This window comes from Meleagris gallopavo, chromosome 4 (assembly GCF_905368555.1).
Source record: "Meleagris gallopavo chromosome 4, MGAL_WU_HG_1.1, whole genome shotgun sequence".
NCBI lineage: Eukaryota > Metazoa > Chordata > Aves > Galliformes > Phasianidae > Meleagris > Meleagris gallopavo.
This window is the reverse complement of record NC_139407.1, coordinates 25,811,545-25,833,595: the sequence shown is the minus strand read 5'-3', so window position 1 is coordinate 25,833,595 and position 22,051 is coordinate 25,811,545. Positions and strand designations below refer to the sequence as shown.

The 22,051-nt window shown below is 42.2% G+C and overlaps 1 protein-coding gene and 1 pseudogene across 3 annotated transcripts in view; both read left to right on the top strand.

Moving 5' to 3' along the window:
* The first annotated feature begins 277 nt into the window (after positions 1-277).
* Positions 278-2,477, top strand: LOC146544451 (uncharacterized; annotated as a pseudogene).
* The window catches only part of PTPN13 (protein tyrosine phosphatase non-receptor type 13), a 106,968-nt gene continuing 86,270 nt past the window's right edge, over positions 1,354-22,051 (top strand). For 2 of the 3 annotated variants that reach the window (XM_085222531.1, XM_085222529.1), the window contains exon 1: positions 1,539-1,696. The gene's annotated coding sequence lies outside the window, so the exon portion shown is untranslated. Of the gene's footprint in view, positions 1,498-1,538; positions 1,697-22,051 lie in introns of those variants that run through there. The other variant, XM_085222530.1, reaches the window with a different exon arrangement.

The window sequence follows — 22,051 nt, the reverse complement described above, 5'->3', positions numbered from 1 at the left end:
ATTGTATTTACCTGAAGTAATAATGTATCTTTTAAAACAAACAAACAATTCTATATCCCTACAGAGTCCTTTCCATGCCCTATTTTCAAATATAGCAGAAGAGATAGATAACATAGTAACAGCTGTTTTCAACTATACATTGATCTGAAGCATGGAAGCAGAGTTTTGGGATAAAATCTACTGAAGTTCATCAATATCTGTAAAGGAATTCTTCTTTCTCTAAGAGTCTGACTTGAAGGAGTAGGAGGTGGGCCCTGCCATGGAGATGTGTACGTGTATGGACACCAACAGGAGCTCTCTTCTGGTTCACAAGGTGGGAAGCAATATGCTGAGTTCACCTTTAAGAGTAAATAGAATCACAGAATCAGAGAATCATCAAGGTTGGAAAGACCTCTAAGGTCATCCAGTCTGACCATCAATCCATCCCCACTAACCATGTCTCTCAGTGCCACATCTCCACAGTTCTTGAACACCTCCAGAGACAGTGACTGCACCAGCTCCCTGGGCTGCTTGCAGAGTTATCAACTTCAAGAATTTGTATTATGAGAAAAGAGTATTTTAATTACAAAACTAACAGCAACTCTGATTGCTGCTCTCTCTTAAAAATGTTAATTATTCCTTCCATTCGTCCTTAAATTTGTGAAGACCTACACACAGTCAGTGACACTATTGCTTGTGACAGACTTATGCTGAGCCTTTCATTCTGCAGTTGGTGCAAAGGAATGTGTATGTAATGATGAAAAAGTTACAGTAAATATTTTTATTTGTACTCAAGCAATTCTTTCCACAAAAAAAAATTTTTTAAATAAAAAATAAATTAAAAAATCTTCAGAAATAAACTAGAAATGGTTCTTCTCCACTCTCATTCTAGAAAAGTTCATTTTCAAGAAAGCAAGTTTGCAATTCACTGCAGCTGGAGGATTTTTCATACCTCTCACCCCCATCCGTCTCCCAGAGGATACAGAAACTCTCATGGGTCCCTGGGGCAGCAACAGACGAGGGCTGGGCACAGGGAGCCTCAATCCGGAGTGGAAACGGAACCAACTCAGCAGGCTTTCTCCTCACCGACGCCTAAAAAGGATCGGCCTTGTTTGAGAGTTGGTCCACAGACTGGTTTCATTGTGGGCTTTTTTTTGTTTGTTTGTTTTTTGTTTTTGAATAATTTCACTGTGGCGTAGCTGCTCATGAGATGCGTGGTGATGGAGGGGTCCCTTTTGGGTTCGCCCGCCCCTCAGCACTGCCTTCTGCCGGACCAAAGACAAGGAACCGCCAGAATTAACATCATTCCTGGCGAAAGAAAGAATGGGAAAGAGGAGTTCGGAACCGCCCGCTGAGGGGGAGGGCAGGGCCGGGCCTGTGCCGGCAGCGTCCCGCCGCCGCGGGGGCGCTACGAAGGGAGGGAGGGAGAGAGCGGGCGGAGGGCGGCTGCGCGGCCGCCTCCCCGCGTTCTGGCGGCCCTCGGCGGGCGGCGGTGCGGAGTAGAGCGGGAAGGCCACGGTGGGTGCCCGCGGGCGGTGGCGGCGGGCTCAGGGGGAGGGAAGCAGGGAGCGGCGGGGCGGGGAGAGGAGGCGGCCGCGCCCGCCCATCAGCGCCGTGCGGGAGAGGAGAGCGCCGGGGCGGGCGGCGATGGTGCTGCGTGCTGACGGCCGCCCCGCGCTCCTCCATAGGCGGCGGCCACCGAGGTTCTGAGGCGGCGGTAAGCGGGGCCGGGCACTGCGCTCCGGTGCGCGGGGAGGAGGGGAGGCTGGGCCGGGGGTACGGAGGATGGAGGGGGCCTCCGGATCTCCCCAGGGCCGGTACGGAGCGGGCGGAGCTGGGGGGCCCGGGGCCACCCGAGAGAAGGGCTCGCAGCCTCTCGCAGCGGGACGCTTTCACGCTTTCTGAACGGTTTCTGGTCGGTGATGAGAACCAGCGTGGGTTTCGCCGGGTTTTTGTCTCCAGCAATCGTCACCTCCGCAAAGCGTGGGGTGATTTCTCTCCTGTTGGAGATTGTGTCATTCTCTTGAAGTTGCACGTTGAGAGCAACAAAGGCGGCGACTTCTTAGGAGCCGCCGGGAGCTGCTCGGTTCCCCTCCTGAGTAGTGGGGAAACGGCTGGAACCGGTTTGGTTCCGTGGGCGCGATGCGAAGTGGATGTAAGACGTGAAACTGCGGGGTTGGGTGCGGGTATCTGTGGGATTGGGCGTGGGGATGGATCTGCGTGGGAGGAGGGAGCCTGAGCGTGGGGCTGGGAAGGAGCGCGATGGGGTCCTGCCGCCTCTCCGGCGGGATGGAACGTGCTTGGTGAGATGAGGTCCAAAGATCGGGCTGCTCCTGGGGACTGAGCCTGCCGTGTGCGGATTGTGCCCCTCCTGCCTGCGCCTGGCTGCCATAGTGTGATCCCGGTTACAGAATCACAGAATTGTGGGGCTTGGAAGGTACCTCTAGAGATCATCGAGTCCATCCGCCCTGCCAGAGCAGGCTCCCTACAGCAGCTTGCACAGGTAGGCATCCAGGTGGGTCTTGAACATCTCCAGAGAAGTTGTACTCTCAAGAGTTGGAATCGGCTGGGAGAAAAGCACACCTGGGAGAACATCAACAGCGGGTTGGTTCTTGTGCAAGAAATACTGATGAGGAAAGAGTCAATCTGCTCTTAGATCTTTTGTTTGGCAGTATGTTACAGCAGATTCTGCACCACTCCTCGTGCTATCAGACACACCTGTCTGTGCAGCTTGTACGCTGGGTGTTTGTGCTTCATCAGAAGAACTTCTTCTCCCATCAATAAGCATGTCCTTCCATAGCAGCCCTGAAATGTAAGCAGTATAATCATAGAGTCATTGAGATTGGAAAATACCACTAAGACCACAAAGTCCAACCATCAACTCATCACCACCATGCCCACTAACCATGTTCCTAAGTGCTATGTCCACACAGTTCTTGAACACTTCCAGGGATGGTGAGTCTGCCACCTTCCTGGGCCCTTTCCAATGCCTTATTGTTCTTTCTGAGAAGAAATTCTTCCTAATATCCAACCTGAACCTCTCCTGGTACAACTTAAGGCCATTCTCTCTCATCCTATTGCTGTTACTTGAGAGAGGAGTCTGACTCCCACCCCTCCACAGCTTCCTTTCAGGGAGTAGTAGAGAGCAGTAAGGTCTCCCCTGAACTTTGGGGACTGATTCTTGTAATGTGCCTTTGCATGAACGGTTCAAGCCAATATCAGTACAATGCAATGGAGAGTTTGCATTCATGTTTCAGCTTCTCTAGGATGAGCTGCAGTTATTTTAGGTACAGGAATTGCATTTGCTGGATCAGTGGGAAGGAAGGTCTTGTGTTTCACCACGTTGCTTTGCTGTTTTCACTTTAAAGTGGGATTTGTCAGCCATGTGGTTCCTGTAAATATGGGTTAAGTACAGCATTGAAAGAGTGCAAATGCAAAAAAAAAAAAAACAACAAACAAACAGCCTTTATCTGTTTGCTTCCTAAGGAGTTCAGAAAAGCAAGGATATTAACGTTCACATGTGGAACAAGAGACAGTTCTGACATAAATTGGCACACAGCTATTTTCCTCTCAAATGAATGCGGGTCTGAGCAATAATAATTAGCAGTTGGGTGGCACAGTAAATCTTCCAAGCGCCTTCAAATCGTAATCAGCCAACCCTAATTGCACACTGCTCCTGCAGGAGAGGTGAGTAATTAGATAAAATGAGACTGGACGGCCTCTGAAATGGAGCTTATTGTTGAAGTAGCAGTCACTGGAACAAAGCTCTGCATTATCACTGAACCTCTGAGAACTGCTGTATATTAAACACTGCCTAAAATATTTGTATGTTGAAATAGTGACCAATAAGACCCAGAGGGCCTGACTGCTACAGGCATCCTTGTTGGAGCTCTCTACAGTCAGGAGACCTTGGTCTGGAGGGTCTCTGGAAGTTGTTCACAGCACCTATCAGAACTTAACTTGGGCAGGAGTGACATCAGCTCCTTGGGGGAAATGGTTTTATAGGAAGAGCCTTCCAGTTTACTCATATAACAAGCCTAGGACTTCATGCTGTTCATGATACTCTAAAACTGAAAGTGATTTCACCAGCACACTGTTAAGCCTGGGAACGTGTAAGCATTGGTCTGCCTGCCATGTTTTAGACATTGTAAAGAAAATATTGTTTAACAGTTTTCTAGTTTTAAAATGAACCAGTCAGTGAACCAGAGTTCTAGGGTAGTGTGTCATAGTGCAGGAAATATCTGTAAGTGATTGCCCTGAGCTGTCACTTTCCGTGGAACAATTGTGGATGGAAAGCCATGAATACCAGAATAAGTTAATGTTGTATGTCGCCAGTTAGCTGTTAATGAAATCTGTGCATCTGTAAAGTAGGGTGGAACTCCTGAAAGAAGTGGTTCCCAGCCCCACCTCCTCCTCAGGTGCAGAGGAGGAAGCTGACGCTTATGGATGGGAAGGGCAGGAGAAGACTCTTTGGTGCTGTTTTTGTTTTGTCCAGGCTTCTCTTTCTCCTATGCCACTTAAATACCTGGTAAGCAGCTAGACATATTCCTTGTGCATCATTATCTATTAAAATGCCTTCATAAAAAGCAATTGAGTGCCTGCCTTGGGACAATGATATGTCCTGTGAATTTGAAATCCAGTTGCCAGGATAGGGATCTGCTATGCTTAGCTTAAGAAACTTCTTAGGAAGAACAACAGGTGAGAAAACTTTGTTCTCAGGTTTCATCTGTTGTTCCTCCATCTTTTATGTGTAAATTTACAACGTCATGCCAGCATGCCACAGGAATTCAGTGAGAAATAATTGGAGAACTACAGCAGACATAGTGTTAAAGTTGCTGATGTTTTGTTGCTGATATTTGAAGGCTGTACTTTTTCAGATTATTCAGTGTCATTAAGGCTTTGTAGATGATACTGTAATATCAGATTTAATACTGGATGTCGTGTCAGCACATTGTTCCTGTTGGAACCAGATGCGTGAGAAAGGAGGTAAAGCTGCCCTCCTCTTTCCAAGTGCCCCACTTCCAAGCTAGAAGTGAAGCACAGAGGGAGAAATGTGGAAATAGTAAAAAGGTAGGTGCTGAAACTTGGATTTGAATACCGGCTTCTTGTCAAGTGCTTGAGCCAGCCTGTCGGAAAACATCACTTCTGCAGACTTTCAGGTGGCAAGACTTTCAACCTCTTTGTGCCTGTACTTTGTCAGAGGAAGGGTGTATTTGGAGTAGGGGTATTCTGCCAGTCTTTTTGTTTCTTGTGAAATTGTCTTAGGAACATTTCTCTGTGTCTGGGGGAGAGGTATTGGAGAGAAATTCCTGTAGAGTTTGCTGAATTTCTTGAAAATGAATCTGAGAATGGTCTTTGTGTTGTATTGACCGCTGAGTGCCTGCATGTTGCATAGGTGCTTCATTTCAGGCATACATGCAGAGAAGCACTGAAATCTGCTTTACTAAAAAAAAGAAAAGAAAAAAAAGTATATCTTGAGCTGAAAGATTATCTGGGTGACTTTCCTTGATGGTGTTGTTGCAGATGATTTGTAGTTGTGCTGTAGGCTTGAAACTGATATTGAGTTTAACAGGAAACATTCTGATCTTGTTCAACTCTTTTCCAAGTTAGAGAACTTAAACACTTAAACACAAGTTCTCTATCACCTTCCCATGAAATCCAATTTTTTTTTTTTTTTTTTTGGTCTTGAATTTGTTGGGGTGTAGGGAGGAAACTGTTGCGGTACACAAATTTCTCATGTTTTGTAGGTTGAGCATGTAGTCATAAGTAGCTACAGCTGATACTCCATAGAAGCCAGATGTCTGGAGTCCTCCCATTGGGTTTCAGCATGCCCTCATCTGTTGGAATCTTAATGCCACGGCTGTTTGCTTTATAAAACTGAAGTTACGAGTTCTCTGTACTACCACAGTTAGGCCAAGTTGCTGTAGAAACTATTTCATTCACTGTTGACTTCCTTTCTGTTTTGGAATCAACACTGAAAGGCATAAAGAGTCATAAATATAAATAATATTCACAGCCAAATGGCATGCTTGAAGATGTAAGCATTTGTGAGTTCATGTCTGTTCTGTAGTCCTTGATTTTTCTTCGTGTAATAGCCGTTGTTGGGATCAGGTAGTGGGCAGGCCCTCAAGGCCTCTTAAGGGGAAAAAACAAGGAACTAAACGTGAAGGCTTTGTAGCTTGTTACTGAGTGCAGACAGAACATGACTTATCTTGTTATCACAAGGGTTATAGACAGTCATTTGCAGCTCCTTGTTTGTACAAGGAATTGGTTCCCAGTGACTCATTTTATGTTTCAGATGAGGATTTTTCCCTTTTTAATATTATTTTTTTTAGCATCTCAATGACGTGTGTAGATTGTTTGGTATGTCTTCCATTTTTCACATAGACATCAGTAGCTGTGCAGAAGACACAGAAACAAATGAACCTGTGATGTGAGTGGCCCCAGGACTCTGGTGGGGTCACCAAAGAAAGGTGTTGGGATGTGACTCTTCAACCCTCGTTTGGAACGTGGCAGGTGCTCCAAGAGCTGGAGAATGGATCTGGAGAAATCTTAACAACATTTCAGACTTACATCAGTTATGTTTGGGGCTGCATGTCAAAGCTTTTTGGTAGGGCTTTTGAGATCTACTAACCACTATGTTGTCTCATTTTGAAATATTAAGTGGATTAGAGGGGACTATATTGGAGTTTGAAGTTTACTTAAACTGTTACAAATATCTGTATTTCCTAGCAGAAGCATGCCTGGTTTTAGAGATGAAAGATTTGCATTTGCAGATTGTCTGAAGTTATGAAGGCATGAAAAATGGAATATTTTGGTTTTTTTCCTGTGTCATTGTGGGTAGTTGAGAAATATAACAGTTTTATTCCTAGAAATACTGAAAGGAATCTTACTTATTCTTGTTCCTCTCTGTCACAGGTTATGGAGCACAACAATTTATTATTACCGACCACTTTTCTTTTTTATTTGCAAAACTTAGCATTTTAACAAAAGGTTACAGAAGAGAAATGAAGTGTATGTGTATTGCCTTTTATCATCTTTCCCATATAACCACTGAGTGGAAGATCCCTTCGTATTGCTTAGGATTATGGTCAGTGAAATAATAGGTCTGTATTTGCTACCAGTAAATTAACGGGGAAATTGCCTGTCAGGCAAGCAAATAGTTTGATAGGGTAGTACAAGTTCTGCTTCTGTTATTCACTTGTTAATGTCAATGAGTAACAGTGCATGTGTTGCTTTGGGAGACGGTCTCTGTAGTATGCGTTGCTGACTGGACAACTGTGTGGTTAGGTTTGTACGGAGTTATCCCTCCAGCCTCATTACAGAGTGTATGTAACTTCCTTAAATACGTGTTTCATCAGGTAATAAATCACATTTTCTCCTTCAGAGATCTTGCATTTCAAACATCTTAGGCTATTTCAACTATTCAACCTTAAAAGGGTTGAGATGCATTTTCTTGTTTATTGTTCTGAAATAATTTTCCTTTCATTTTCCACAAGGATCAGAATTGGACTTACTTACATTAATTTGGCTTCTAGGAAATGAGAATACTGCCTATCTGCACATGTTATTGCAGATTTCATTTGTCAAGAAGCACTTTATAGTAAAAGATTAATCATTGCAGATTTTACGAAGGAGGTTCTGTCCAGCCTTCCTTTTGAGTTCCTGTGTATCCTGAACCATACTTTCTCTGCTTCATATACCAGTGCCCTGTGCCTGAGGAGATTTCCTCTTAAGCTTTTGAAGGGGAGCTTCAGACAAAATCATCGCGTTGGTAGAAAGCTGTAGATGGCAAGGCAGCAAAAGAACCCACATTGAATAGCTACTGGAATATATATGTATATGTGTGTGTGTATATAAACACTTGTTATGTTAGAATTTAGAATTTTACAATATTTCTCTTTAAAAGTAACTTTCTCCTTGATAAAGTTTGGGATGAGATTTTACGTCTTCAACCTGAGCAGCATTCCTGGATCTCCCACTTTTTGTCTGGGATCTGTTAGTTGTTGCCCTTTTTCAGTCCAAAGGTTGTTCAGACTCCAAAAAATGAGGCAGTTGCCTGGGAAATCTGCTGCGGTGACCCACTGAGCAAGATCTGCAAGCAGTGGAGCACTATAACTTTAGGAGGCAATAGCAGAACTTTAACTTTTGTTTTTTTTCCCTCAAAGAGGTTTCTTCTGATGCTGTTTACTTGGCAAATGAACATGCTTACAGAAAGAGTCATATCCCCAAGAACTTCTGAACAGCCTTGTTTTTCAGAATGCCCTGTCATTGCAGTCCCTTGAATGACGTTAGTGTGGTTACAAAGATGTACTAGCTGGCAGCGATACAAGTTTGTTTCCATCAGCTCTATAGACTCAGTTATTGAGTAGCTACACAATTGGGTTATCACTTTGGAGCAGCCCATTCAGCTGAAGCACACAGGCTTACTGTATTTTCTGTGATGGAAGGTTGTTTGGATTTGTTGGTACCGTGGTGGTAGTGCTCACAACAAAGGCAGGCAGGGGAAAGCATTTCCTTATGTCTGGTGGCTGCAAATGTGTGTTGCTGCATGCTGGTGAAAGCCAGGTGGTCTTCATAAGATAGCCATGAGGCATGAGAAATACCTCAAGGCACTTGTCCTGTTCCTCTCCAACAGAACTGAAGAAAATTCGTTGGTTTCTCTTCATAGCAGAGAAAATACTCTTTGTGAAGTGCTGAATTAGAGCTGTGTAATTGGAAGGGAATGTTATGTGAACTGATAGTGTTTTCAGAAAGGGATTAGACATCCTGACAGCGTGCTGGGCATTACTGACAGATGTGATTGCTCAGATGTCACCTTTACTCAGGAACCCAATGAACTGACAGCTGCCAAAGAAGGATGCTGAGAGGGGTGACTTGATCTGTATAAAAGAAGTTCTTAAATTGTGCATTGCTTAGGTTCCTAAATATCGTATGCAATAGAAAGGTCCTCCACATAAGATTTATCTTGTCATTTTTAACATTTTTTCCCCTGCTTATTGCCCATGGAGCTCATGCACCTCTGCATGGGCTTCTTTGCTGTTCATAGGGTTGAACTCAATGCAACCAAAGAATCCCAGCCTTGGGAACTGCTGTGCCGTGGAGATGTGGTGCTGAGGGATGTGATTTGGTGAGCATGGTGGGGGTGGGTTGACAGTTGGACTTGATAATCCTAGAGGTCTCTTTCAACCTTAATAATTCTATGATTCTGTGTACCTGAAAGAGAAACTTTCACCCAGCAGAGGAGATGTAAGCAGAGTGTTGAGCTATCTGATTCAGTCTGCAGTCCCTTGCTTTTGACCTTTTAACCAGGAGTCCCCACTCCCTTCAGACATCTTAGGAAGGGATGCAGTGACATGCAGTCATGTAACCAAGGGAGCTCACTGTCATACAGCTCTGTAGAATCAAATTAATTGGTTGGGAAGAGAGGAGCAAGTTTTAGCACCAGAGTGCTTCTGTCTCTGAGTTTCTATTGCATTTTTTTTGGTTGTTATTAAAGATGAAGGTGAGAAGATTCTATTTGATTAAATAATAAAATAGTTTAGACAAGTCTATTCAAATATTAATTGGTTGGTCACCATTAAATGTTAATAACCTCAGTACTGACGTGTGTTGGTGGGTAATGTATGCAACTGCTGTGGACCTGAAACTTTTAAGATGGTTTATTTCACAGGGATATATATGGTTTATATCATTTATGTAATAATGAAGATGTAAGAGGTTATTTTTGTATCTTAATTGAGTTCTAGTTTGAGTTAGAAAATGCAGGTTGCTGAGTTCCTTTCTACCAGCTTAACATAAGGTAACAATCATGATCTGGGTAGGCTTTTAAACAATGTATTCCTAATAGCAAACAATGAAGATGTACTCTAATGTAACAAAGTTGGGGTTTTATACCTCTTTAGATGTTTATGTTGATTGAAAAGAATTAAACTGTTATGAGAAAAATAACTTTTAAAGAATGAAACGTAGTGCAAGGTCAAAATATGTAATAGCAGTGGTGAGGTTTTAAGATCAGCAGCAGTTCTCTTGATTGCCATGATGAAAAGAGTGTTTTGGGGTACTTGAATCTTTGCTCAGTGCAGAGATGAGGTAGTGAGAAACAGACAGGATGTCAGTAAGAACAGCTAGAATGCTGGGAAGAGGCTTCAGTGAAGATGAATGTCTTGCTACCACGGATGGCTAAGATCTAAAGTAGGTTTCTGATGGGCTCCACGTGTAGTCTACTTCTCAGAGCTATGTGAGAAATCATGAAGTTCTGAATCTCACCTGCACAGCTCGAATTATTCCTGTGGGGTCTGCTGTATGGAGTTGTTCTGTGGTGAGCTGAAAGCAGAAAAAGAGCCATACAAACAGAAATTCAAAGAACAGGACTAGTGAAACAAATACAACTTGCAGAGATGTAAATTGGTTGATTTCGGTTATGGGTAAGAGACACATTGCTGAAGAACTGAAGTAAGTTCTGTAATGATAAAAGGCATTCTTTTTGTTCTTGCCTGCCTCAGTGTCAGATTGCTATTTTCTGTTGGCATGAGTGCAAGTGCTCTTTTGCTGTGTGGGCTCTTTTGCCCTGCTTGCTGAAATAAGCATAGAAGAGTCAAAAAGAGGATTTTTTACCTTAAACCTTTTAGTTATGTGATACTGTCCAACAGCTGCAAGCTCTGTCTTTCACTACTGGCTATTAAACAGCCAAATAGAAAAAACAAGTTGCATTTAGTTTGATATGTGAAACTTGCTTGCATAGTGCAGAATATATTTTTCAATATTAGAGAAAATATTTGACATTAACTGAATTCTTTGATATATGCATGCTCTCTTATTCTGCCCCACCCATTGTTTTTGCTTTGAAAATATTAAAGAATTGAAGATCACAGCATTTAACTTTTCACCGTAGCATGAACTGCAACTTGGGAAGTCTGCTGATGATGCAAAATGTGCTGCTTCTGCTTCCCTTTTCAGTGGTTTTGGACAAGGGGAAGAGCAAGGATTGCCTGTCTAGACTTCAATAATTTCTATATAAATTTACTTGTTATGCAGACAGCATTGAGTTCGAGGTTTATGATGTATTTTCAATGATATGCTATGAAACCAGATTAAAAAAGAAAAAAAGGAGAGGCTGTTGTGCCAGAACTAAAATGCATCTCATGGGAGTGATTGCTTTTTGTAGTACTTTGGAGCCCCAAGGTACCCTGTCTATAAACTGTTTTCAGGACCTTTTTCTTTTGTTTTCCCTTCCCAAATGTCACTTGGAGATGCAAGGGGCTCTACTGCCTGCTTATCTTTACTACTAGTGTAGAATTCAGGGTGAAGTCTTGTTGTGGAAGCACACTGACCTATTGAAGGAGGTACTGGTTAGCATGACGAAAGGTGAAGGCTAATTTGAGTGCCAGCTGTCTTCAGTTAGAATTCCTGCTGATGCTAAACCTTTTAATCTTTGAATTTCAAAATACAGCCTGTGAATTGCTGTAAGCAATTATTTTGCCCTAAATGATTGGGGTAATATAAGGTTTCCAGGTAAGTGGATGAAAAACAGCTAGTAAAGCAAGGCATGAAAATGCTACAAAAAAAAAAAAAAAAAAAAATTGATTAGTAATTATGATATCAATGATCAACAATATGTCTTATGTTTGCCAGCAAGACTTGGCACCTGTAGAGAATTATGCCTCTGTGTTGGGTGTTCCTTCCCCAGCTGAAACAGTTTGTGTGTGCACTCATGCAGTTCCTCTTCTGTCTGTCCTGCTTCTTTCTATGGCTGATGGTGTTTTGGTGCTGTCTTTGTTCCTCCGCATGGTGAGGAAGCTCTGCTTCTGAAAAGATATTAAATGTTACACCTTTTTGAGATTTAACTTGTCAAATTTTGGTCTTTCTCTTCCCATTTTTATTTTCTCCTCTGCAGCTTGAGGTAAACCTACACGGTAGGAGCAGGTTTTGGTGCTTTGTTATAAAAATCGTGGGAAGGTGAAAAGATGTGGAAATCGGTTCCCATTCGGGTGTCTGTGATTATAGATAACTGTGTGATCTCTTTCCTGTTACAAAACAAGAGAGATTGTCCTGCTGCAATCCATTAGTTGGCTTAGTCTGATAATTAATCAATTAAGAGTGATACTGGACATGGGGAATCGGAGATTCGATCGCTACTGTGAGGCACTCCTCAGTGGAGCAGGGAGTTGTGGTAGCTATGGCTTAAAGTTTACTTTTGTTTTTAGGTCTCTAGGGAAAGCTCGGTGGATATTATGAAAAAAAAAAAATGAATTCCATCTTTTGACCAGAGATAAATTCCATAGACCTTTATGCTGTGAGTTAAATGGATGAATTTTAAGCCAGTACCTAAAATGTAGGATAAAAAAAATAGATGGTGGAGAAGAAGGACTTAGGTGAAGGAAATGTAACTATCCTCAAGACAAAGTAATTTGATGCAGATGGCTGCTGTATTTCTTCTCAGAGGTTTGACAAGCTGATCAAAACCTTACCTGCCAAAGGCAGAAAATGAACTCCTTCAGAAGAGAAGAAATTAACCTAATCCATTGATGCACTTTAAGTGCATACAACTATTATGTTAAATGTGGAAAAAATTGTGTTCCTTTCTGTTGCATTTTTCTTTTTGTCCCTTTTAAGACCTGGAGTTGCAGTGGGTAACACAGTTCTAATAACAGCAGGTTTATTTTGTTTCCCCCTCCAAAGTTAATGGAAGGATGCAATATTCAACTTAGATATGTGAGGGAGATATTTGGAGTTGAAAACACTATTTACTTGGTATGTTTGAGTTCTTTTCATATTGACACTTCTTAATCTTTTCTACTGCTATGGATTTACCCTCTATTCTTTTTGTGTGTGTGTGTGTATGTGTGTGTGTGTGTAGGATTGTATTTGGGATGGCTAGAAACTTAATACTGAACCTAGCATTTGGGGTCAGGGAATGTCTTGAGTGCCAACATGCTTTCAAATCTGGACAGTTCTTGTGTGTTCTCTGTAGACACTGGTTAAAAAACCTTGTTCCCAAAGTTGTCCTTTTCCCAACTTTAAAATATTCAAAAGTTCTGGAAGCCAATTCCAGTTCAATAACTTTCAAGATTCTAGTTCAGCATTTGATAAGCAGAGTTGATAAGGAATGTATGATAGTGAGACTGTATATAAGAACTGAAAATGTTTTGAAAGCCGTGGTATAACACTCCAAAGTTATATGTGGTTCTGTTCTGTAATACTTGGGTTGTAAAAGTTGTAGCCGTGCGTGGAAGGGATGAAACCTAGTATAAAGACCATGTTTTGTAAGAGTTGAGCTTTTGGATTTTAGAGTGGTCACTAGGTTTTTAGCCTAGTTGTGGTGTTTCTACTTCTTTTATGTTCTCTAGTTAGTGTTTCTTTGGGTCTCCGTGAACTAAAAGAGTAGGGCTTAAGCTGCTGGATATGGAATTACCAAAATGATTTTGAGAACAGCAAAATCTGTTGCATTCCTTTACTGGTGTAGCTCTTTGTGCTCTAGCTCTACCAATAAATTCAAGTGCTCTTCTATTACCTTTCCATTCTTATTTCACTCAGTGCCTCAGCTGAGCAGGACTGTTAGAGGTTGGTTCCATCCCAGTTCAGTGAACACAGTTTGTGCTTGAGCACTGCGTGTGTGTGTCCTCAGTCTGACTTGCTGTCTGTTACTGCTCACAGAACATTGTCAAAAGAGAAGAAAGGTGATGCCAGGACTTGCTTTCCTCTCATAGCATCTAGGCCTGCATAACAAGGACAAGTAGCCAAGGGTGTAATATGGCCCTTTGTCCTCTAACTCTGCTAGTATGAATGAATTGAGCATCCATACAAAGTAGAACTTCCCTGATCTCTGTTTTTTTGTTTTGTTTTGTGGTTTTTTTTTTTTTTTTTTTTTTTTTTTTTTTTTTTTTTTGCAACAGAGGGCTTGTCATTGTGTAAGGGAAGGGAGGAGGTGCTGCTATCTTGTTTTTCCTGTTTTCTGGCAATGCTCTCTTCTATAGCTTGTTCTGTCCTGTCATCTCTCCAAGTACCAAAATACTGCAGTTGGATGGAGCGTTGTTGCATTCCAGTGCACAGAGCCAAATGAGATGTGTGACACTGGGCCATCTCACTGGCTGTGGCTTTAGGTCATCTGTTATGTGTGCGTGGAAGATGTAGTTAAGAGTTCTACACATCACTCTGCAGCTATTCATGTTACTGTCAAATAATACCAATGCTTATATTCTTTGTGGCAAGGTTCCGTCTGTGCTCTGAATCTCATTTAATTTTTTGTCTCAGAAACCATAAGCTTGGGCAGCAGTAACAGGTCGAACAATCTCCTAGGAAAGGAATTAACGTCTTGTCCCACCTAAAAGGAAAAGGACTACGAAGTCCTAAGTCATGTCACCACTGAGGGCAGTTTAAGCATGAAGAATGTAGTGGCTGTAGGACTCAGTAAGCACAGCATGTCTTAATTGGAGATGAATCAGAAATGGGGTGTGTGTGTGAACTGTGTTCAAGGAGCAGGATAGGCAATTTAATAATTGTTAAGTTGTAAACAGCATATTGAATCATATAGTGCGTAATTATATATATTTTTCTGAAGTGCGATAAACAGAGTGAGAGGCTGAGGTACATGCATTACCTGGCCACATTCCTGTTAATGTGCTATTTTGAGACAAAACCCTTGTGCTATGTCAACTAATGTTCTAGAGCAAGATCACGATTTCCTAACCATAGGCATTCCAAGTTTTCAAGTTGATTTGTCTACTAATTAATCTGGAGCTAAAAACCCCCTAATTGCAAGATTTAAATAAAGCGGTGTAAGCTATTCTGGAAGCTGTTGGCTTTCATAAAGAGATCATCTGAAAAGCAGACAGTCATGACCAAAGAATGTTTTGTTTTTTTTTGGTCAAAGCTTTTCAGCTGACAAGTAGTTCTTGACGTTCTGATCAGGAGGTGATGGGTGTTGCATTGACTGCACTGTTCTTACTGCTCAACCAGCTCTGCATCTACAGAACTGAGTGCCATATGGGCAGATGGGCAAGCAGTTGGTAAATCATGATGGATATCTTGAGCTGCAGAAAGCAGATCAACTGTGGATCCTTGGTATAGAAAGTCTGAGTGGAAAAGGCAACATCTATGCAGTGCTTGCAAGGTGGTAGTGCTTAGAAACCCTGCTGAGTATAGATTTAACAGAGATCCAAGGTGACTCGAGAGTTTGAGAAATACTGGAATATGAAAACACCAAAGCAAGTGAATGCTTCGGCCTTTTGGGAAATTCTATAATGAACCAGTGGGGAATAGTGCCTTCCTATGAAGTCTGGCTGCCTTATTGTGGGTAATTGGCCTGTTTGATAACATGAAAGCAGTGCTGTGTGTTGTTTGCTCTTCTTCAGATTTTTCTGATGTGCCCTGCAAATTGCTTGCTGGCTGCGGAGTGTGTGTAGACAGTGTGTATATCTTGTCTCAGTCAATTTCTGTGTCTGCGTGAATATGGAAAAAAATGCCAAAAGAAGGGATCCACAATCTAAAAGAGCGAATAATCCCCCTAGTTGCCAGGAACTCTGCTTTTGCCAAACAGCTGTTAGGCAGAAGTAAGAATCTCCATGTTTGCACTTTGTGCATCAGAATCAGGGCGCAAGCATCTTCTGTATTAACCTATTTATTTATTTATTTATTTCCAATTTGGTTTTACTGAACCATGTTTAAGACAGGTGATTTGCAGACCTTTTTGCTGGCTCACTTCAGAATGTGGATAGTGATAGGAGAGGGGGAATGGTTTTAAACTGAGACAGGGTTGGTTTAGGTTAGATATTAGGAGGAAGTTTTTCCCCCAGAGGATGGTGACACGCTGGAACAGGTTGCCCAAGGAGGTTGTGGATGCCCCATCCCTGGAGGCATTCAAGGCCAGGCTGGATGTGGCTCTGGGCGGCCTGGTGCTTGGTGACCCTGCACATAGCAGGGAGGTTGAAACCAGGTGATCGTCGTGGTCCTTTTCAACCCAGGCCATTTTATGATTCTGTGTGCCTTTAGCAGGCTCTCAGTTACTGGATATAAAAATGAGATGTAATCTTGCTCAAGTACAATACTGACTAGTTTTCAAGAGTCTGCTTCTCAGGTGTGCTTTACTTCACAAAGGGGAAACATCCTTTCTATCACTTTAGCAGTTGCTAAGCACTTTCAAGAAGCGGCAGTTAAATTGAACGTTTCTTATGGAAAGCAGGTCAGGGGTGGAGGGAAGACCTTTCTCCATAGAGCAGATCTTCGTGTGGATGTCATCAAGGTGCTTCTCCTGCAGTGGTTCTACCCTGCATAATGCGTCGGTGCTGGACTTACAGTACTGTGCATGTGGAATGAAGAGCTGCTTTCTGGACAGATGGAGCTCTGCTGCAGCCCATCTGCAGCTATCAAATCTACTTTTACAAATGCTTACAGAACCTTGCTTTAAATCTGCCTTAGCCAAAATCCTTAATAGGTTTTAGAGACCTCTAATTAAGCTTTCAAGTAATTGATGTTGACTTCTAAAAGTAGATTGGTGTTCCTGTTGCTTTACAGCTCCAGGGGTTTTCTTCTGTTCTGCAGGAGAAACATAAAAATGAATTATTTGGTACATATGAAGTATATATACATATTTGCATTTACCTACATGTATAAATGTGTGATAATGTAATACATGCACACGCGTATCTGCTCAGGCTCTGACGTGGGCATATGTTACAAAAAACATATCCTTCCTGAAGGCTGATATAAAGTTTAGAGGGGTAGGCTCATAACTTCATTTGACAGTGCTTTTTATGTCTTTCAGAACAGTCTGCCTTCATTTGAGGAAAGCGTAATGAAGCAGCAGCTTATCAGCTCTTGTCCTTTGCATTGCTCTGTAGGATGTTTATGCCATGGACCAGCAAAATGCAGCCAGCAGCTTGTTCACATCTCTGCCTTCTCCTTGGAGCATATGTGTTTCTTGGTCTGCTCTCCAGAACAGGGTTGGGATCTCATCAGCTACCTCCTCTTTGAAGTAGTTGCCTTGAATCTGGATCTCACTTGAAAGTGTATGAAATAGTATTATAAAATGGGATGTTGATTTCTCCCTACAGCCTTCCCCTCCTTGGATTTCTTCAATAAAGATCTTTGTACAAATTTTAACGCCCACTGGGATAAACATAGATCATACACCTTCTAAATTGTATTTTGAGCGTCTAAAAAGTGTAGATCTAGTGCTTTGTAGTACCATAACTTCATTCTTAGTAATATCTAAGAATTTTGCATACAAATTTTTGCTTTTCTGTGGAAAGAATGCCTTTTTTTCCCCACTACAGAGGAGTGAAGAAAATGCTGTGCTCTGGATAGCAGACTTGATACCTACTACTGACCTTGAATTAATTCAGTTGAAGTAGAACAAAGATCTCCAAGCTTATGCATTGGTCCTAAAAATGCCGTTGTTCTTGTGTATACAGTTCTTGACAGCTGAAGTGTAGGCTTATGTTCTGGCTTGTCTGTTTTTCAGGGTAGAAAGGCAGAATTTCACAATGGGAATTAGTCATATCTTGTGTGAGTAATTGCTTTATTCCCAGACAGGTGAGTTCACAGATAAGATACCCATGGTGTCATCGAGCTGCCGACCTTGTAATGCTCTGTTCCTTATGCTGTGTTGCCCAGCAGTTTTTTTTCCCAGAAATAGAACATGAAGTGGTAACTGTCTGGAAAGGTGACAAGCTTCTTTTTCTGCTGCAGGTCCTGGTGATTGCCTGTCGTAGGGCTACAGCAGTGATGTAGAGTTTAAATTACTAAGAAGTTGGCCGTATTGTTGATAGGTGGAAAATGAATTTCTGCTTTGCTGACTGTAAAGCAATTTGTGGAATGATTGGACACAAGTACTCTAGAATAGAATTTAGTTTTGAATAACCTATGATGGAGCGAGCCTTCATACTTGGTAAGACTGTAAAATATAATAGTGATTTACAGATGCTACTGCAAATGTTAATCTTTATCTTTCTTACTAAAGTTGGTGGGTTTTAATATTTTTTTTTCCAACATTTTATCTCAGTTATGTCACAGTATTCTTATATTTACCTGAAAGTCAGCAATTGTTTTGAGTAAAAAACAAACAAACAAACAAAAAAACCCCACAACCTGTAAAATTTCCTGAAGTGAACTTTCTTTTTGTAATGCTGCATCCAAGAAATGCGAGGACTCATACTCTTGGCATGCTGTGCCTAGGTTCCTGCTGATCCAGTCGTGCTGTCTTCATTTACATTCATTATTACCTTCCTGCAAAGGGCTGTAGAACTGAGAAGGGATAGCTATAAAGTGAGGGATTGTTCAGTTATTGAGTATGGAAAGGTTCATATCTAAAAGCATCTGAACCAGCAGTACTGGAGAATTGATCTATTGTAGCACAATTGATATTGCTTTATTACCACAGGAGAGAGTTGAAGCTTAAGCTTTTAAGAACCCAAGCTGCTTTTGCAGCCCTGAAATTTCTGCTTTTCGCTTCATGAAGTTTGTGTTAGTCGCAGGTATCCTGCTGCTACTTAGCAATTAAAATGAAACTTGCGCATCTGAGGAAGGCAGTAGGAACTGTGCCTCTCCCAGGTAGAACTGATTAGCAGCAAACTCAGGGAGTTGCCACGGGATGCTACACTGACAATTAAAACAAGAGAGGGATATGAGAGCCATGCCCCAATTTACGTGGATTATGCTAACTTTGTAGTGATAATTGTATGCTCTTCTGAATACGATTTTAATATCAGATGTGAAACATCAGCTGCCCTGATGTATAAAAGAACAGTCTCCAGTTGCCTAGGAAACATGACTTTCATGATGATTATTATATACATTTTGGACTGGATTTACTAGTTTGCCTTCCCTGGAGCCTCAGATAAACAAGTTGATCTGGTTCTGGTGATAGAGAGGCAGAACAGGGAAAAGGGAGTGAGCGTATTGCCAGCTACAACTCTGCATGTCTTCCATTGAGCCTTCCATCCAGTGCTGATTGCTGATTTCTTTCCACTTTCCAGGGAAGAAAGCTAACGCTTCTTCAGCAAAATGCACACCTCTTGCCCTGGGGTGCAAGCTGGGATTGTAAAGTCACACTCCTCTGTCTTCCAGACACTGGAATCCAAGGGTGATTGAAGGCTGACATCTCATCTGGCAATATGTGAAGGCATCATTGTATGGCCAGAACAGAAGGGCTAGAAGCCTTCTATGCTTCTGGGAATGTTCAGCATCCCTCAGCTTTCTCGAGTGTTATTGCAAATTGGAGTTAATTACTGCTCTTTTACATAGGAGGTGTCAGGTCAAAGCATCAGTTTGAAGAGGAGATTCAACTGTAGAGGAACTTTCTTGATAAAATGTGAGGTTTAGCCCAGGTGTATGGCACTGTGTTGCTGGGATTGCATCCTGTCGCCTGCAGTAGCAAAACAGAGATGAAAGGAAAACAGGAATGGAAGAAATTTCCATGAATTGAGGAGGAACGGTGTTCTATTGTGTTAATACCAGTGTCTCCAAATGAAAGGGGGACTGATGGAATGAGAAGTACCAAGAAGCATGTTTGGTTCAACAACTTCCATTCACATCATTTCCAGTGGTTATTTAAAGACTTAACAAAAAGAAGAAAAAAAGAAAAGGGCAAGATCTGTGCCTTGTGGAGCTCTCCTCCATTTATGTCTCCTATTTGTATCTGTAGACATGAAAATGGCAGGCATAGCACAGGGCTTGTTTCTTTATTCTCTAAGGCAATACTTGATAATAGTGTGCAGTAAGTATCTTGAGTGTTGGATTCTAAACAATTATCCATAAGCACAGCAGATTTGATTAGCTTATGTATTTACCCTGATTGCATGCCTGACTTAAATATTTGCAAACAGTGCCTTATTCTGTGGAGATTCTATGCAGATTGGACCTGCAGCTACAGGGAGCCACACTTGACGTACGCACAAACTTCTGTGGATTTGAAAATAAGGTTTCAAAGGGTACTGGAAAAAAAAGCCTGAGCTTTTTGAGTTGGCTCCAGGGTTCCCCACTTAAGTACAGTTTCAGCAATGGTGTTACTGGGGATAAACTGATAGGTACATTCTCAGTCTTCAGGGGTGGGAGATGTGGATCAGCATAAATAAATAGCACGGTGCCAGCACTCTGAGATTACAGGGCAGGGCAATGACTCCAGGTGCTCAGGCTCTGAAATAGGAGAGGCCAGGCTTCCAAAATGTCTTGGTGCAGCCCCAGTGTAGTTTCAGTGCGCTTTGTGAGCATTGGGTGCTTCTGGAAGGCACTGAGCGAGTGCTCAGCAAGGCAGTTTGTGTGTGTTTTTGGGCAGCTAAGAGTGACTTTGGACATTTAAATTTTAAGAGGGTTTATTTATTTTTGGACAGAAATACGTCTTATGGTGCTTCTGCTTTCAAACATTGGAGTCTTCAAAGCAAAAGTTGATAAAGGGATCTTTTTGACTGCTAAGAGAAGAGCACTTGTCAGAAACTGCCATTTTTGGCCAGATATACTGATAGAGCAGTGGGCATTAATGTTCCTGTTGTAGACAGATAAAGTTTGACATGGAGAAAGGGTTTCTTTTGGTTTTGTGTCTTTTTTTTTTTTTTTCTTGTTAACCACACAGCAGATTTAGGACTCTCACAGAGCCTTTCTGCTGCCTCTCTTCTCTGTTTCTCGTTTTGTCAAAGGAGAAAAATGAATCCCAGCATGTTTTCTGTGGTGATCTAGAAGCTCCAACAGTGTTTTTATATTCCAGAGTTTTATTTCCCTACTTCTAGTGAATGTAACAAATGACAGCATGTAACTGGAGCAGCCGATCTCTGCATTTCTTGGCAGTGTGCTCTGATGAGATACGCAGCAAGAATGAAGTAGCTGCAGGCATCTCAGTGAACCCATGTTGTTAAAACACAGCTTGTGACCTGGGGTTTTGGTTCTGAATGTGGAATGTGGGGAAAAATGCTGATCTGGAAGGCAGGGTAAATAGCAAAGAACGTGTGTTGTTAAAAACCAACACACAGAGTTGTTGGAGCAGTTCAGCCTTTTCACTTTCAGTCTTGTGTTTTTAGGATCTCACTGGCAAAATGACTAATAGTACAGTCTTTATCAACACAATTACAGCAATACTTTCTTAATATTTTGGGTGGCAAATGTTCAGTAAAATCTTGAAAGAGCAGGCCATGACATTTCTAATTCTCAGGTGCTATTTCCAATTTAAAATTCAGAGGGAAAATTGTCAGTGGTCAGGGGAAAGAGGATTCTGAGCATCTCAGCTCACACATAAATAATTAAAAAGCAAGTTGATTTGCAGACTAAAGTAATAGGAAGAGAACTAAGTGTATACTCGATTGATGAGAGTTTGACAGTGTTATTTGGTGTGGGGCTATGTGGTGCTCTGTAGGTGCTGGGCCATTGCTGTGGCTTGCATAGTGCAGTGCAGGGAGGGGAGGTGACCAAGCATGCTTTGCTTGTCTGCTAGGGAGTGCCTGAGCCGTCTCCCAAGAGGAAGGAGCTGGCACTAGTGCTTGGGAGTTAAACAGGCTTTGGAAAGGAGGTGTTTGGCAGGGGAGAGGCTTTTGGCCTCAGCTGCATTCTCTTTTGAAGCTGTGCTGCCCATATGGCTTATGGTGGAACGGCATGGAGGGTGAGAAACTGCACACAGGGCTTGCTGGGACAAACGGTTTATACTTGAGTTCACTCGCTTGTCCTGAAGCAAATAAAACCACGATGTAACTCCTTTCCTGCAGAAATTGCACTTGTGTATGGTCAAGGAGTACATTGCATCTCAGAGAGAGTAACCTGAAATTCAGCTGCGTGTGTATGCTTCCCCAGAGTCAACTCTTAATTTGGTCGCTGTCTTCTTGTGTTGTGTTGTGTTGTGTTTCCCACTGTGTGAATGTCACTGTTCAAAGGCTGGGTGGCAGAATCTGCTGTGCTGTTCAGTTGGATATGGCATCCCTACCTTCACAGCTGACACAGAGTTTGTCACATAGCCTGTGGATATGCCTGGGGATCACAGCTGTCCCAGACGTTCCATCTTGTGAGGAGCTCCCAGTGTACCTGAGTGCTTTCTGCCAGTCATGTTCATACACTGAAGAGTGCAGGGACTGCCAAGAATGACACTGCCATTCCA